This window comes from Lathyrus oleraceus, chromosome 5, assembly GCF_024323335.1.
Source record: "Lathyrus oleraceus cultivar Zhongwan6 chromosome 5, CAAS_Psat_ZW6_1.0, whole genome shotgun sequence".
Taxonomy (NCBI): Eukaryota; Viridiplantae; Streptophyta; class Magnoliopsida; order Fabales; family Fabaceae; genus Lathyrus; species Lathyrus oleraceus.
The window spans coordinates 496556860-496576173 of record NC_066583.1 but is presented as its reverse complement, the minus strand read 5'-3'; the positions used below and the strand labels follow the sequence as shown (position 1 = coordinate 496576173).

Genomic DNA, 19314 nt, shown 5'->3' with positions numbered 1-19314 from the left:
ACAGGGGTGCTCAACCCACAACACCAGTAAATTACCAAAGAAAAAAGCAATAGGAAAACCACTAAAAAGAGAAGGATTTGTTTGCCACACAAACTAATTCACATCGATTCGACCACAAAATTTAGCCACAGACCACTACATAGTCCCTAAAATATCCATCTCCTTGAATCTCCCTTCTTCAAATATGATAGAATTCTTAAAAGTCCACACGATCCAACAAACCAATAACCAAATACAACAATGAAACTCAATCTTAAATTTGCTAGAACATAATTCCTTTAAATACAAAAACAAAGAGACTAAAGAAATCTGCTCCCCACATAAATCGATGCTTAGCCAACCCGACATCCCAAATCCATTGAGCCACATCGTAATAATGGAAAAGATGGAAGAGAGTTTCGCCGGCATTAAAGCAAAAAGGACAAGTATAATTACTCAAATTAATATTTCTTCTCAATAAATTCAGCATTGTAGGTAACCTATCCAAGACGGCTGCCAGAAATCAATAACATTGCCATCTCCGATTTTCCCACAAACGAATTCATTGAACCAATTAACATCCGAATTGAACACCGTTCCAATGCCATAAATTTCTTTCCACCACAAAAATGTTCTTTTAACAGTTTAAAGAAAATAAAGTGTATAACAAGAACAAACAAATAAATTGATGACTTCTCTAAAATTTAGAAATTACAGCATTTGATTGATGCTTCGGTTATAGCTAATTACACCAATAAAATTGCAATAGAAAAGAAATATCAAAATCTTTAGATATAAAATTACAGCATTTGACTGTTCTCCGGATTAATCGATAATAGAATTAGATACCGAGTTTTCAAAAAACAACTTCACACATTGTAGAGCCCTTTGCGGATGAAGATAATTCCATTTTTATTTTATGTTTTACTTTTATATCTACATAGTACTTATACTTAATTTTCATAGTCTTTAGTATTTTCGAATTTTGCAAAATATATTTTACAAATTGAAGCTCAGATTGGGTGCCTTTACAATATGAAAGGCAACATGTTCTCAGTTGCAATGAAAGACAGTTTGGAACAGTTGGTGGATCCTTCCAACTTTGGTCATTTACCTCGTCTTGATATTCACAACCCTGTCAAACAATCATACAACTTTTTATTCAAACATTAAAATACATGAAATTATACTTTAAAAAGAAGAAAAATAAATTGAAACATCATCAAAACCTTTATGATTAAACTTTGAAGTTTGTGGCATTGTTCAAGCATTTGTTGCAACCAACCCCACATATTAAAGAAAAGTTTAAGCTTCACATGTGTCAGATTATGAAACATGGGAAGTTTACTACAACCTTTCGATTGTGCCTGCATGAGTTACACAAGTGACAAGACAGTACATGAGAAATCTATATAACCAACTGCAGTCCCCGACACAACTGCAATTGCAACTCCTGAAAACATGTTCGCAACTGCAATTTAAAACTATGGACTACAGTTAAAAAAAAATCATGAATTTATAGAAAATTAAAATCTATATAGTCATACCTGTTCCATATGTAGACTCTCCACATCGCAAACCAAATGAAGAGGAATAATAGAATCAGGACAAGAAATCTTTGCTTGGACTAAACTAGGTAACAAGCCATCAAACTCTTTCGCTGGAACACGCGAACCATTACGAAAACCTAAATATTTGGTTTCCAATTCCTCAAGTATATGACAACCAGAGAGAAGTTTAACAAGCAATTCATGCCGTTCGAAAATTATTCTCTTTAAATGAAGAATTTTAAGAACAGGAAAATCCACTTGATGAGAAAAACCATTCACTATTATTCCTTTCAACTTAAGAACCTTAAGGGTCTTGCAACTATGAATACTAGGTGGTAATTTCATGTCACCGCTAATGTTAAGATTCTCAATTCCTCTATTCATTACATAGGAAACAAATAGATTAATATCATTTTGGTTATGAATTGAATGACCGTATATGCAATTGAAACTAAACGAAAGGATTGGAAGTTCAATTTTTCGTAAGAGCATCAATTGGTGTACAGAATATCCATGGCAGATCATGTCTTGGAAGGTTTTGCAGTCGAAGTCGAGAGTGAGGACTGAAAGCCATAATGATTTCCATCTCTTAGAGAGGATGCTTGTGGTTGCAGCATGTTTCGTTGGAAGAAAAGAAAGAATGTGACAAAGAATTGAATCATGCAACTCACTGATTCTATCTGCCATTATCTCTGTCCTCAGCATCACATGCCGTAATTAGTTCAATCCTAATGTTTCAAATATGAAAAGGGTTTGTAGTGAGTACACTTTATATTTAGGGTTTAAAAAAATGTTATTTAGGTTTTTGTTATTGTTTCAAAACCAAACTAAAACTCATTAATTGGGCCTAAAATTACAGCCCTAAAATTATACCTTGCACCCCTATATTTTTTTAATGACTGTGTTACTGTTTAATTAAAAAAAATAAAAATTGAAAATTTGATATTTTTTTTTATAGGTCTCAAATCATTCAATAGATATGAAAATGCTGAATGAAAATGTATTCAACATCATGACTCTACAATGCATGTTAGAATAATCACTTATCTGAGCCAAAACAAATTCTAATTTGAAATCCAAATCCTTTCTAAATATGATCAAAAAGAAGTTGGCAAATTGTTAACTTCCCTCCAAACCAAATTTGGTGATTCACTTTGAATCAAAGAAAAGTTTCATTTTTGATTCACATACTTCACCTTCCTTTACATGCCTTTCACACCCTTTTTCCTCTTTCTAATCAACCTATACACACTTTCAAACAAAAACCATGTTCAAACTTCAAAACACTTGTTAATTATGATGCAAATTATGCGCCATGAGCCTTAAGAAATAGAGAAGAAAGAGAAGGAGCACTCCTACCCTTATTCAAGCCAAAATAACTTTCAACTTTCATCCTTAGACCAACAACTCAGCAATCCACATCAACAACACCATTCTCTATGGACGAAACATAATACTCTTTGGATACCCCTACATCTCTTGAGGTTAATCACCTTCTCTTTGTTAATACACCTCCTTCATGGGTTAATCATCTTCTCTTGGTTATATACCCATCTCTCAACCATACATCTCTCTTTGGGTTAATCGCATTCTCATGGTTAAAACCCTTTTCATGCATGTCCTCCTTGTGAGTCTCAGTGCTTAGGAACACCCCTTTCATGCATGCTTGCCTTATGAGTCCTAGAGCTTAGGAAAGTCAACTCATGCATGTTTGCCTTATGAGTCTCAGTGCTTAGGAAAACCATCATTTTCATGCACGCTTGCCTTATTAGTCTCAGAGCTTAGGCAAGCCAACTCATGCATGTTTGCCTTGTGAGTCCCAGTTCTTAGGAAGACACATCATTTTCATGCATGTATGACTTGTGAGTGTCAATGCTTAGGCAAATCCCCCCCTTTTTTACATGATTGTCTTATCAGACCTAGTGCTTAGGAAAACCTTTTTCAAGCATGTTTGCCTCGTCAGACCGCGTGCTTAGGCAAACACTTTTCATGCATGTTTGCCTTGTCAAACTCGGTACTTAGGAAAACCCTTCTCATGCATGTTTTCCTTGTGAATCCTAGAGGTTAGGAAAGTCACCTCATGCATGTCTTCCTTGTGAGTCCAAGTGTTTAGGCTGACCCTTTTCATGCATGTGTCCCTTTTGAGTCCCAGAGCTCAAGTAAAGCCCTTTTGTAGGCCATGACCCCCGAATCTAGGAAAAATACTACAATTGTGCATTTGTTAGTCACCATTTATTTTTTAAATACCACACTCCTAGTTCAGATACCATGATATTGGGTTCAATCAATACACTATTGGTCCAAGCAAAACCTTCACCACATCATAAACATTTTCAATTCATTTACCAAATAACAATATGTTTCATAAAAGAAATATTGTAATTCATTCCTTAGCTGTCAGACTAAAAGTTTAAAGCATCTTAACTAGGATCGCATCAGCTAACGTCAAAGCACTTCCAGGATACGATTATAACACAGTTCCCTAAAACCAACAAACAATTACATAGTTTTCTACCACGAACTGCGAAGCTATGATTTTCTCATTGCACTATGGGAATACGTTGGCAAAGGATTTCAAAATTTTGGTGAGAAAATTAATTGATAAATTATTTTTCCCTATAATTAAAATTAATTGCAGGTAACATTTAGATAATAACACACATCCGTGCAAAGAACATCAAACTGGTTCCTGCTGAGTACGACAAATGTGAGGGATGTTAATATATTCCCCTTGCATAACCGACTTCCTTACCCTTTTTCTCTTCCCTTTGGATTTTATTGATATTTTCCCTTTCTCTAAGAATAAATAAAATTCAACGGTGACTCTGTTGTATTTCGAGCGTGCAATGCGCTCTAGTATTTTTCACGGCACGACAGCCTGCGACTCTGTTAGGGAGTACCTAAGCAAGTAAAGCCTAGTTTTTTTTCTTTTCATGTTTAGGTGTTTATATTTATTACTTTAATTGTTTTATTTTATTTCATCTTTACTTGTATTTACTTGTTTTATTTTATTTCATTGCATCTTTACTGCTTTATATATATTCATCGTATTATGGATATTTGTTATATTCTCTATTGTGAGTTGGGTTTCATGATGTTACTTAAGACAAAAGCTCTACACCCGAGCTTGAGTATAAACATAGGGTATAATCATGTATTTTTATATTGACATGCATTTCGCGCGTTGGGTTGACACGAGACCCACACCTAAACTAAAGACACTTGGGGGTAGCGTTGTCGTGCAAGCATTTTCTACGGCAAGGTATTCTCATTTGGATCCATGACTTTGTTAGGCCTTTTATGGACAACCTTTTTGAAGACTATAATCTACCTGAGAGAAGAATATGGATTTTTTTACAAGAAACCTAAATCTATACATTCCTTGAAAATCATGAATATGTCGAACCTTTGAACCTACGTCTTGAGAATCATGGTCGGATTATCCAGAATATCTCAAACTTATATTATCGCATACCATTATTGCATCATCATATATATACTGAACTTTTGAACCTAAATTACTTCATCATCAAACATTTGAACCATTCAAACAAATTTTTTTGCATAATTATTTGCATTCCATCCACATGAAAAAGCCATATGCATCATATATAGGGAATCTCAAATTTCCAGTCAATCTTGAACATACAAAAATGATAAAACCATACAAAAGAGATACACACCAGTTCATAAATACATAAATTCTTTTCTCTTTTTTCCATACTAGTTTCCTCTTCTGTCTTTACTTCCATACTCTACAATTGACGATAATTCTCAGATTCCCTGAAATAAAAAATATATTCATACATTCATGCATTTGTATTTCGTGCATATAAACTATAAAAAGCTCACCATTTCCCGTCCTCATCTAGTCGCCAATGTGTTGGGAATTTTTCCTTCTCTTTGATGTTTTCCGCAAGTGCACAAAATGTATCGGGATAGTATAAAAGGTCGTAGAACCCACAGTGAACTATAGTCACTCTTATCGCTATCTACTGTTGTTGTGTAAATTTAAGAATAATCGGATTTTGGATGAGAAGAGGAATCAAAATAGAAAATAAAGATTATTTAAGAAAATATTAATAAAAGCGGAACCGAAATATAATTTTCAATCACTCCTCTAGGACTCTATAATCTTTTGGAGTTCGTTTTAATTCTTAAAATATTTTTCGGAAGAAAATATCAACTTAAAAACCCTATTGACTTTTGCAGAACCCGTGTTATGTTTTGAAACAGTAAATGCTTTGATGTCGCTCACTCATTTATAATTTGGAAACATTTTTTAAAAACCATTAAATCTTAATTAATCACTAAAGCGTTGTGTCTTTTTTTAGAAATTAAATCAAATTTTTATGTTCGTGCATGGGTCTCACATCTCACATTGTAGTGTTGTTGTCCATTACCTGAGTGAACCTAGCTTTCCTATTCCTTACATGCACTCAAGTGGACCTAGCTTTCCTATGTTTTCCATGCAACCTTGTATGCAATATATGGAGGCAGGTGGATCTAGCATGCCACATTCATCACCCATGCATTTTGTGCATGATGAGCAGGAAGATGGGGATGATACCAGTGCTCATGATCATGGAGATACTAGTGCTCATGATCATAGAGATACAAGTTCTACTGAAAGTGCTCATGGGGAGCGAAAGAGGACGCGCATTCAGAGAAATGCGTCACAAACAATTAGGAAACATCTTGGCAGATTTGTTATTGAGCCCGGGGGAGTATCGTAAGTGTTTATGTTTTATATTATATTTTAAATTTGAGTTGTTTTTTTTAATTAATACTAACTCAAAAAAAATTGTTTATCCTTGTGCTGTCACATCCTGCAACATCGAGTGTCAGAAAATGCTCAGAAAAAGGAGTCATCGCGCGTGTGATCACTTGCATCGTGCGCGCGATGCTGCAATTATGTACATATCATGTACGATCACTACTAGAATAAGTCATTTTAGCCTCCTAGTTTAGAGTCGGCCACCGACACGGACACTATTAGTGTCGGCTAAGCCTACACTAACGGACTCTATCTAGGTACATCTTTTAAGACAAGTTATTTTTTTATCAGTGTCGGCAAAACCGACTCTACTTGTTATGTTATCTTTGAAGAATGTTTGATTAATTTATTTAGAGTCGGTGAGACCGATTCTATCTAGTAGCATTATTCTTTAATTACTATTTATTTACTTAGAGTCCGCTGAGCCGACTCTATTCTTATAACATATACATTTTCCATTGATTTATTTATAATATGTATATATATATATATATATATATATATATATATATATATATATATATATATATATATATATATATATATATATATATATATATATATTTAAGGTTTAAGTATTTTATTTATTAATTAGAGTCCGCTTGGCGGACTCTATGGAATTTTCTATTTCGGACCAAAAATTACGCGACAGCTTATTTCCCTCTTTCCTTTTCCCTCGTCATTTTTCACTCTCCCTCCATTTCATTTCACAAAACCAAAACCCTAATTCCATGCTAATTCGTGAATCCCTTTTTTCCCTATTTCGTGAACCGATTCGTGAATCCCTAATCCGTGAATCCATTGAAGAATCCCTAATTCCCTAATTCAAAATCCCTCGTTAAAGGGTTTCTGAATCATCAAAGGTAATGCATATTCATCTCAAGTGATTTCCATGGAGTTTTGGTTTAATGAGTATGAGATAGTCATATGTTTTATGTTTTCTGAATGTAGGTTTTCCAGAACTATCGGCTTTGTGGATGCTGGAATCAACTTTTCTTTGCAAGTTTAGTATTGTTTCCAAATATGTTTAAAGTCTCCTTTAAGTCTGAAACTACAAAAATCAAATTATTTGCTAATTGGTTTTCTGAATGTAGGTTTTCAAGAATGCTCATCTTACTTAGTGGAGGCAGTAAGCAGTTGTTGAATGCAAGTTAATTTGGAACCGAAGCACTATATCATCCGGGATTTTGCAAAGACAACTCTTTCTCAAGGTTAGTCATCCCTATGTTAATTTGGAACCAGACTGAACAGTTAGTGTTTGTAATAGTTAGTGTTTGCATCAGTTAGTATTTCTCAAGGTTGGGGTTATAATTTATTTTGAAGGGAATGTTTTTTCTGGACTCAAATTTATTAACTGTTTGCATCAGTAGTGAAAGCTGTGTTTGTGAAAGCTGTATAGTTTCTATGATACTACTGTTATGAACATATGTGTGGTATTAAATGTGATTTTGATTGCTCTGCTATATAGTTTCTACCTGTGTTTGTGAAAGCTGTATAGTTTCTACTTGTATCTTATAAGCATCACTTATTTTAAACTAAACAGCAACTGTATGTTCTATCAAGATTATAACTTAGCCATTTTAACTTAGCCATTTTACCTGAATAGCGATGAGTAGGATTAGCCATTTTACCATACAAATTAAACTCATTAGACCAAGTGAATAAAAAACCTGCATCATTAGACCAAGTGAATAAAAAACCTGCATCATTACACCAGCTGACACAGCAGCCAAAGCTAAAACCTACATAAAAGAGAGAGAATAAAAAACCTGCATCATTACACCAGCTGACACAGCAGCCAAAGCTAAAACCTGCATCATTAGACCAAGTGAATAAAAAACCTGCATCATTACACCAGCTGACACAGCAGCCAAAGCTAAAACCTGCATAAAAGAGAGAGAATAAAAAACGCCGAAAAGCTTAGTTATGACCTTTTTCGAAGAAATGGTTTTCTTAAAAAATATGAACTCTCCCTGCAAGCTTCTTGAAAATCACAAGACAGCCTAAAGCCAATCCACACTATAGGCTTCCCGATCCAACCTTTTCTCTGTTAACTGCCTACCTTTCCTACCATTAGACCAAGTGAATTTATTTCCAAGAGTAGGGATATGGATGTAATGATTGGAATCAGACCAATGAAAGAAATCCTGCATAGGGATACTAGAAGTCCAATTGTCTATGCAGGATGCATCATCGGCACCAACACCAGCTCAGGCAGCACCGTCCGTGCAGGTTGCATCGTCGATGCCGACATCAGCTTCGAAAAAATCATCTGTGCAGGCTGCATCGTCGATGCCAACACCAGCTCAGGCAGCATCGTCCGTGCAGGTTGCATCATCAATGCCAACATCAGCTTCTAAAAAACCCTGTGTGCAGGCTGCATCGTTGATGCCAACACCAGCTCAGGCAGCATCGTCCGTGCAGGCTGCATCGTCGATGCCAACACCAGCTCAGGCAGCATCGTCTGTGCAGGCTGCATCGTCGATGCCAACACCAGCTCCAACTGTAGTACCTGTTCATGCCACTACCTCTGAGAAATTCAGTTTTATGCCTACTCCAACTTTAAGCCATCAAACAATGGCTGGCCCTCAAAGTATAAACCTTCAAACAATGGCTAGCCCTTCAAATTTGGCAGAGGAGGAAGATGTGGATGCTGATGAGGATGAGGCGGTGGGTCAAGAAACTATTACCCCTCTTGTGCCAACAATAGATGAGAATGGGAAAGTTATTATAAAACCATCTGGTACTGGGTAAGTCATATATATTCTCATAATTTAATAATTTAGTAGTTTTGTTATTGTATTTTGTCTAAAATATATATAACCTGTTAAGAAAGTTGAAAATATTACTATCCATATGATTCTTAATAATTTAGTAGTTTTATTATTGTATTTTGTAGGCTAGTTCCTGCCAAAGAAGTTGCTGGTGCCATTAATTATGCGATACGCAAACAATTTTATAAACCTATACATCATTGGTCTGCACTCGATCCTGATACAAAAGCTGATTGGTTTAAGTTGTTTGGAGTAAGTATTTATTGACTTTTGTCACTTAAGTTGATCAAATTATATTTAAAAAAGTAACTAATTGGTTATTAATATTAATTATGTGATTTTAATTATTTTTAGGAGAAGGTTTCGTGGGATCCTTTCGATCATGCATTTGTCTATAGCGCATTTGAAAAAAAAGGAAGAAAACGATTAAACGACATGTTGGGGAAGGCGAGGAGAAAAGGGACTCGACCTTCATGGATTGGTGATGATGCTTGGGTTGAACTTCAAACTTATTGGAAAAACACCGAGTTTTTGGCTGTGTCTTCTCAAAACAAGACCAATCGAGCTTCCGCAAGAGGCGGAGCAGTCCACACCACAGGCCGTAAGGCTCATATTGATGTTGCACTTCAACTTGTAAGTAATAAAATCCTAACAAATTATTATTATTATGAAGATTCTTTATATCTTGACAGTTTTACTCGTATTCTGTATTGATTATTGGATTATTTGATTATTTGTAGTCACGTGAACTTCAAAGGGATCTGCGTCCCGATGAGTTATTTTTAAAAACACACAAGAGGAAAAATGGTGAATGGGTTGACAGTCGTGCTGCATCTACTTATGTAAGTTCTCGTAAATTTTACTGCATCAATATTTGCATCCATGCTTGAAACATATTATGTAGCTGTTATGTATTCCTTATGGCGCTGTTAATGGAAAATACAGTTGCTATCATAGGAATTGTCATCGTTACTTAGAATGTTGATAGTCATATCTACAATATCATTGCCTAAAATCTCCCGGTACTGTTGATAAAAACTAACAGGCAGCCCTTCTAGGCCAGGGGACGTGTATTATCCTCCTTTATACACATTCTGCCATCTTCTCTCTGAATTTTTCGAATAAAGTTTCTTCTCTTTCTTTGACTGGATTTTTGATAGAAGTATTTGGAGTTTCTATCTCCTTCCATCAACCAAGAGCTTTTAGCTCTCTGACTCCACCTTATTTGGAGGTTGATATTAATTATAGTATCGTTAAACATATTAGTAGTTTTAAAATATATATGTTTACCCCTTGTTTTTCAGAAGCAGACTTATTCAAATTAAACTCTCCAAAAAGGATCTAGTTATCCATTTTTATAGTCTAATGTAAGTTAGATATAATAGCACAAGTCCTATGTTTATCAACATGCTTAGAGTGACCATAGAAAGCTGTAATTCTACAGTCAGGACTGCTATCATTAGAAATGATATATGCATAAATGAATTGTTTATTAGCTTCAATATACATTAAAACAAGCACTCAAGCCTTAGCATCACTAGTAATAGTGCAGTAAAAAACTAAATAGTGAGCCACATGATTATCAAATTTATGGAAAATTTTCTGAAAAGAGGTGTTAGAGGACTTAGCTTCGGATAGAAAGAGGGTATCAGGGTGATGTTTATTGACGAGGCCTTCAAGGCCTAATTATAGGCAGGTGTTAGAGGACTTAGCTTCGAAAAATTCAGAGAGAAGATGGCAGAATGCTGTTTGATATCTGTTTTTCCTACTTCCTGCTGTGCTGTTTGATATCAGTTTGAAAATGAAAGTTCTTTGAAGATTCTGTCTGCAATAATGGTTAAATGGTCACTAGCTGGTTAAATGGTTAAATAGTCAAGTTCTTCCTGCTGTGCTGTTTTTTTTATGCTTTTGAGTTATTGTATATCTTCTTTCAGGGGAAACATATGATTACACTATGAACTTTGTGCTTCATCTCAACATGCTTGCAGATTGTTGTTACGCAGGCAAAATAATGATCAGTCCCATTAGATTTCTGAGCACAACGTGGATGTGTCGATTGCTATAGTGACAATGCATGAGACAGCGCACAAATACTATTATTATTATTGATTCTTTTCTTAGATAGATATCAAATTTGTACCTTTGTTTACATGTGAATAAATCAAACCACCCTATGAGTGAGTGAGTCATTGGCATAACCATTTTGAGTTTCATTGGCATAGCTGTATAAGAATGATACAATTGCTTGTGTTATCTTGTTGTTAAGTATTCCTTACTTTTTCTATTATGCAGAAGACTTTTAAAGAGAAGTTTAATGCAGAACTTCAGCCAACTGAAGAAGGGAATGGAGAGGTTGTTCAAGTGTTAGATGGAGAGCGTGTAAATCAGCTATGGACAGAGGCTGCTGGGGGCCGTAACCGTGGTCGGGTTTATGGCGCTGCAGATTTAGCTATTAATCTAAAACGTGGATCAAAAAGTTTTACCCAACAATCTCAAACTCCTCAACACTCTATGTTTGGGATGTCATTAGAAGCTGAAAGAGCAGCTAGAATTAGAGCTGAACAAATTGCCGAGGCTGCAACGACCCAATTACAAGAGGCTAACGAAGCAATGCGAGCTGCTACCGAGGCTGCAAAAGCTGCTACCGAGACTGCACAAAGGATGGAGAGGGAGATGAATGCTTGGAAGGAATTTATGATGAAGAAATTTGACACTTCAACTTTTATATCACATTCTCATCATTATGATGACGATTTGGATGATCAATCATTAGATGAAGATTGATCTTGTATTTTTAGTAGAACGAATTAATCTCGGATGTGATTACTTTTTGTGTATGTTTTTTGAAAGTTAATGTGGGTAGAACTTTTGTAGTTTCTTTCACGAACGTTTAAGATTGTTTCCAAATGTTTTACCATAAATATGATATTGTTCGGTTGATGGAGTGGATTGAAAAAATTTGTTCGAGTGAGGTTGTCATGTTGCAACCCGACTCTAAACATCTTTAGAGTCCTTTTTTGTTGACTTTAGAGTCGGTGTATGAAAGGCTAAATATTATTATAGACTTTTCTATGTTGACTTTAGGGTCGGTGACACGGACGCTATCTGTTTTTTCTTGAGTTTTATAAATTGACCTCAATGCCAGTCGATCGATGCATACAAAAAATGTTGACTTTTTTTGTTGACTTTAGAGTCGGACAGGGCAACGCTAAACATAATATTGACTTTTCATGGTTTTGAAACAATATAGCGTCGGTCTCATTAGTGTCCGCGTTAGCCTCCGTTACACCGAGGCTACGTAGCCTCGGTGTATCTTTAGCCGACGTTACACAGTAGCTTCGCAACTTTTATTCAAGGCCCGACACCGACGCTAAACCGACGCTAACCACATATTAGTGTCTGTTTTTCCACCTTTAGCGTCTGAAAGTGGCCGACGCTAATAACTGTTTTTCTAGTAATGGATGCTACACAATGCTACACGTGATTATTCAAGTGGGTGCACACTTTTGCTCTCCTTTTCACCTGATTTTTCACTGAGTCCAATTTCTTCACACTTAGTTATTTTTTCTTCATTATTCGTTTCTTCATTCTTTGGTCTTTTTTCTTCAATTTTTCTCCTCTTTAACTTGTTTTGATCTGTTTCTTCAGTTGAATTCATGCAATGACAGACTGTCATCATTGGCCTATACTAAATAGTGTCAGAGAGTTCCATTTTTTATTGTTTCTCTTGATCCCTAACAACAACATATTTTTATTTTCCAAATTTTGTTGCGCACGCCATATATCTCTTTGTTTTATTTAAAAACCGATGTAATAAGATATATTTTTACCTCGATTTTAAGTAATACCGATGGGTTAAATATTATTTATTGACAATATATAATTTGTTTTAAATCTCATTTTCACTAGCCTGGATCATATCATTATAAATCTTGTAAACACAGAATACCAAATTTACATTGTTTTAAATCTTATTTTATGTCCTGTATCTTTTTTTACACATAAACTACAAAATATGTGATAGAATTGCAATATATCATATCATTTTAAATCTTGTAAACACAGACTAATAAACTATCATTATTTTAAAAATCATATGTACAAATTTACATGGTTGTCATCCAGAGCATTACATGAATATTTTTAAAGGATATACAAAGAATAACCTTAGTGAAGTTCAACCTTACTTGACCGCTCACAAAAGTCTTTTAAAGGAATAATTCCTTCGGATGAATGAAAAATTGTTGTTGGTGGAACATAACAAAACTTTCATAATTTAGTTTAATGAAAGCATTTCTAAAGAGAGTAGTGCATCAGATCTTCGTAAATGGTTGTCACGTATGCCTAAGTTTAACGTAATTACTTAGAGTGCATACGATATTTCTAAATATTCATTTTATACAAAATCAAATGATGATCGTAGTACCATGCAAAATAATGGGGTTATGGTTGAGGCTGAGTCCATGTACTTTTCTAGATTCAAAGATAACAGTCTTGTACTAGCATCTAGGACGTATTTTGGGGTCATTAAGGATCATTGACTATGTTTCTTTTAAATTGTCTTTATTTAAGTGCAAATAGATTGATAGTAATACTGGTATAAAAACCGGTGAATTGGGATTTACACGGGTTGATATTCGTAAGACAACTTATAATAACGAACATTTCATCATGGCAATCCAAGTAAAACAAGTTTTTTATGTCATTGATCCTTTCATGTCAATTGTTCTTATTAGCACATATATGTTATAGCTAGTAGCCTAAAGATATAATTAAGTATTACAGCTTAAGACACAAGCGGATGCAACACTGGTTTAACAAAGTGTTATTCTAGCAAAAACTTGAGACTCTTTGTATGACACTTAATTTTTAAGAAAATTTCAAACATACTTAACTCACCTTACTATATTATATGCACTAACATAGAATTGCAACAATGTCTGAATTCCCTTTCATCTGGAAACACTTTGACAATCACAAAAATAAAACTACAGCACACAATATAATAAATAAAAAGTAGAACTTTGATTCTATAAATCGGTCTCTCTCTCTTTACACTAAGAAAAAGTATATGATATTACTCCCGAAAAATTTCTTTCATGAAAAACCACTACATTCTTCAAAAAGAACCACGACATAATTGTCATCGTCAACCAAATAAAAGTTTACATGTTGTAGAACTCCTTGTGCATAAAGACAACTTCATAAGCATTTGTTTCTTTTCAAGGCAAGTACTCTTGATTGTCATAGTCTCTAATACTTTTGAATGTTACAAAATATATTTTACAAAATTGAACTCACATTCACTCCCTTTGTAACCCTTAATGCTAAATGTTTTAAGTTGTGATGTTAGACATTCTGGAGCAATGGTAGGATCGGATGAAACCTTCAAACATTCGGAACAAATTATTTCACCCTCATAACTCGAAAACATAAAACAAATCTTAAAATGTTGAAGACTTGGAAAATGTGGTTGTATTTCTATCAATGACCTGCACCCCTTCCTCTCCCGTGTTGTAACACATAATATTCTTTTTTTTTTTTGTTTTTTTATTCACCCAACTTAAATATTTGTAGCTTATGTTAATTAAATTTTCGGAAGTTATATGACATGTTACGTGAATTTAGTTAACTAATTAAACTTAAATTTTAATATTTTTTATTTATTTTTAGCATACAGGTATATGTTTATGTTATCAAATCATGGAACTGAAGGTGTGAAAAACAAAAGAAATAGGGGGATTTGAATTTGATTTTACAAAACAAAAGTTTTTTACCAACTCAAGAACACCACTTAAATGTTAATAACAAACAAATAAAAACACAATTATTTTTATCTTAATTCGCTTGAAACTCAAAACTACTTCAATCCATCCGTCATGGTAATTTTTCCTTATATAAAAGAATTTAATCTACTATAATCAACAAATTATAATAATCACAAATAATAACCGTCTTTGTCTTCTCAAGGATCCTACTATACCATAATCTTCTTATGGACTCACAAAGAATAATTTTTTTGGTTTTCTCAAGGATTCGACTATACCCTAGTCTCCTTAAGGAATCAAACAAACAGTTTGAATAATATTTTATGTGTTACAAGTTGCTTCTATACAAGTAGATTTTACAAAAATGATAAACAGTTATTGAAAGAAAAATTGTGTACAAAATTCATAGCTTTTCACAAAAAAAATAGACTTGTCAATAATGTTGTAGAACTTGCAGCATTAAGTGTTCTTGTGTGTTCTCTTGTTTTTTTTTCAAGTCTCCAAGTCTAACTTATATAGCATAAGTAAAGAGATCGTTGGAGAAAAAAATGGGGAAACCAAATAGAGCGTTTGTCCACTGTTGAATGGTGAAAGGATTGATATTGCATACTGTCCTTCCCCACAAAATCAATGACATGTGTGATGTATAGTATTGTCTTTGCCCACGAACTTAGGTCGTGGAAAGAATATTTGACTTGTACTATGTACGATTTGATCACGTGCCCATTTGATCTTATCTTTAAGTTCATTGGCTTATGATAAAAGTTGATGAAGCATCACTACGCCAAACAAGACCTTAGACAGCGCTTTTTTTAGCCTTAGACAGCGCTTTAAAGCGCTGTCTAAACCTCCGCTGCTAAAGGTTTAGACAGCGCTTTTTGAAATCTTAAAAGCGCTGTCTAAGCCCCCCCCTTAGACAGCACTTTGGCCTAAAGCGCTTTCTAAGACCCTCCTATTTTAATTTTTTTAGGTATACCTTAGACAGCGCTTTTGGCAAAAGCGCTGTCTAAGGTATACCTAAAAAAATTAAAATAGGGGGGCTTAGACAGCGCTTTTTGAAAAGCGCTGTCTAAGCCCCCCTATTTTAATTTTTTTAGGTATACCTTAGACAGCGCTTTTGCCAAAAGCGCTGTCTAAGGGGGGGCTTAGACAGCGCTTTTCATAAAGCGCTGTCTAAGCCCCCCCCTTAGACAGCGCTTTTGCCTAAAGCGCTTTCTAAGCCCCCCCTTAGACAGCGCTTTTTCCAAAAGCGCTGTCTAATGTATACGAAAATTTTTGTAGCTTTTGTTTTAAACCACATTTTTTCCAGGTTTATAAACCAGAATTTCTACCTGTTTTCAACCAGATTTTGACAGACAGAATCACATTTTATACATGCCATTTTGGCCTTTTTTCTACCAATTTTTGGCTAACAAATATACATATACCAATTCAAACCAATTTTGCCTTAAATGTATCAAAATATATACAAATTTATGTACACATTTACAAGTCATTACCTATACTACAAATTTATGTACACATTTACAAGTCATTACATATATTACAAGTATACTACAAAATTACACAAATTTATGAAAAAACTCCGAGCTCTATCATGAATTGACACCACTCCTCTTTGATTTCGTCCACTTGATCCTTTGTATAAAATGCACACTTGAATTCCTCAAAGTACTACATATGAAGCAAAAAATATTTTGAATTAATTCCAACTATTTAATTATATGAGATATGTGTAAATATAAAATTAACTCATAAGTTAGTAATACATACATCGGTGGGAATCACTAATCGGCCCAAAGCAAGAGTATCCCGCATAAACCTCAACACGAAATACCCGCAATCTATTTGATTACGTTGTTGAGGACACTACATGAAAAAAAAATATGGATTATAAATCCTAAGTTTTATCAAGTGTCATCACTAATATAATAAAAAATGTGGTAATTAAAAATATACCGCCACTTTAATCCATGTAATGCGGTTGGCGCCCCTCCTTGAGGTTTGGATATCTCGTTGGGCCCGAAAAGCTTGTAGGATGCTAATAAAATAAAAATGAAGCAATTAGAACAATTAACATAAACTAAGAAAAATTTTGAACATTCTCACTTACGTGTCAATTAGGCGCTTCATATCCGGGTATGTTGTCCAATCATTTCCTAACGAGTCAAGATAATACACAATTTCTCGGATAGGATTGATTGCGAGCAACAACCAATGTCCACTGTAATGATTAGGCAAATGTTAGATGGTAACTTGGAAAATAATTATAATATATGAATTTAGAATGAAATGCTAACCCGGTATTAAACGGTATAAAAAACAACTTCTCCGCATTTTTATTGTCATTGAGGATCCGAAGAACGTACTCCGTCACGGAATCCGGGTTATTTAAGATTGCACCTAAGTTGATGCTCGCTGGTGCTAAGAATCCGAATGACTCGTCCAAATCATTGGGGCGCATCATTTTGTCATACAAAAACCTAATATAAAAACATCATTAACACCTCTTTTGAAACATAAAGTAAACCGGATTAACATAAAGTAAACCGAATTAATAAAACAAAGTAGACCGGATTTACCTAATATATGTATTGACAACGTTGACGCCGATTTCTTCATGACCAAAAACTTGCATGAAGTCTTCATTACCAATCATTTGGTCGTGAGCAAAGCCGAAAATCCCTTCCTCCATATGTATAGTCCGAACACCTCCGGTCGGTATATCGGTCATCTCTATAAATGTCCTGAGGCACGACCTATACTTGGTGGTAGGTTTTTTCCTAGCTACGGTCTTCTTAGCACCAGAACTTTTTACCCGTGCGGAGGCGTTCTTAACCTCCTTTATTTGTTGTGCGGAGGCATTGCTAACCTCATTTTCTTGAACCTACATGTCATATAAATAGTTAGATCAAATTAAGAATGTAACAACTTCCATGAATATATGTCATATAATTGTATATTACCTCTTTTCTTGATTTGGATTTTGTGGGAGTCTATTTAACATAATCAAGGAAAATATGTAAGTAAAATTTTAAGCATAAATTTTAAACTTTGAATATACACATTAAAGTTAACATAAGTTTTAAGCATACCTCATATCCTACGCATATGAGGTTTGTCGGCCATGCAACAAACGAACCTACTGCTTCGTGCACCGTTGTTGCATCCGAATCATCGCTAGGATATGGTAATAATGCATTCGGGTCAACTGCAATATCAACTGATACCTTCAAACATCCAGCAGGGAGCTCTCTAGTGTGGAGTAATACTCCGCTAACGTTATGCACTTTTCCCTTGCCAACCATCCGATAGTGTGGTGACGACAAATACAGCTGACAATGGGAAATGCCCTAAAACCAATAATAACAAGAAATCGTTAATGTGTATATATGTCAAATACATAATTTAAGCAAACAGTTCAATTTAAGACAATTATATGTAATTACCTCTGGAATGTTCGGCTGAAAGGTACAGTTGATACTGTTTTTGTCCGAAGCATCTCTGTATACCGTTGAGGCGCTAGTCTCTCTTTCTCTCCTCAATGCATCAAGCTCAGCTTGCATGGCTTCCAATCTTGCATGAAGCTCCCGATTACTAGGAGCCTTTCCTTTTCTAACACTGAGGGAGGTCGGAGTGACTCCAAATCCCTTACCCCTCACCCGACCAGAATACTCAGGGACATCTAATGCCCGACTAAGTATGCTCTTAGTATCATCGGGAGATAGAGACTGAGATAGCTCCTCCTGAAAAATCAGATGAATACCGTATACTTGTCAAATATGTGTATAAAAATGTTATTCAATTAATGAAAAAATATTATACTTACACATTTCTGGTATACGTTTAAAACTTCTTCTTGTGGAACTCCAGATTTGCCCACACGGGCTTCCTTCCACAAAACATGTGCAGGAAGAGATGTTTCTGAACTTTCCTCCTTCTGCAGCTACACATTAAGTCATACAATTTGATCAGATAAAACTAATATATGATGAACAAATTTGTTTTCGCAATTTATAAATACTTACCATGGATTGTTCTAAGCGTCCATATCCGACACGTCCTTTTCGGTACGGATATGCGGGACTTGATGCTCTTTCCCAATTTGTAGCACTTATTCTTTGAAAAGTCGGGTCTTGTCTTTTGGATTTGAAAGCTTCCCATTCTTCAGCCGATATCAAACTTTCATATTTTCTAGGAAGCTCCGCATCCACAAAATTACCATCCGCATCCTTAAGGAACTTGGATGATAAAAATGTCCGAAACCCTCTAAGAAGCTTTCCGGCCAATTTCATGCAAAACCCTCTTCTTTCTTCTTCGATGTTAAAACATCGCTAAGAAAAACATACAGATTGATAGTTAGTATCGGTAATTGAAAAAAACATAATTGATACGGTATAATTAAGGCCCAAATGATTGTACCTTTATCTCACTCCAAATTTTTTCTTTGGACTCTTTCAACTCTT

General features: G+C 34.8%; 1 long non-coding RNA gene across 1 annotated transcript; it reads left to right on the top strand.

The window, feature by feature from the left end:
• Positions 1-6959: 6959 nt before the first annotated feature.
• On the top strand, positions 6960-7550 carry LOC127082868 (uncharacterized). The gene is made up of 3 exons (XR_007788239.1): positions 6960-7169; positions 7258-7309; positions 7401-7550. It is a non-coding gene; the product is annotated as an uncharacterized LOC127082868 (long non-coding RNA).
• The last annotated feature ends 11764 nt before the right edge of the window (positions 7551-19314 follow it).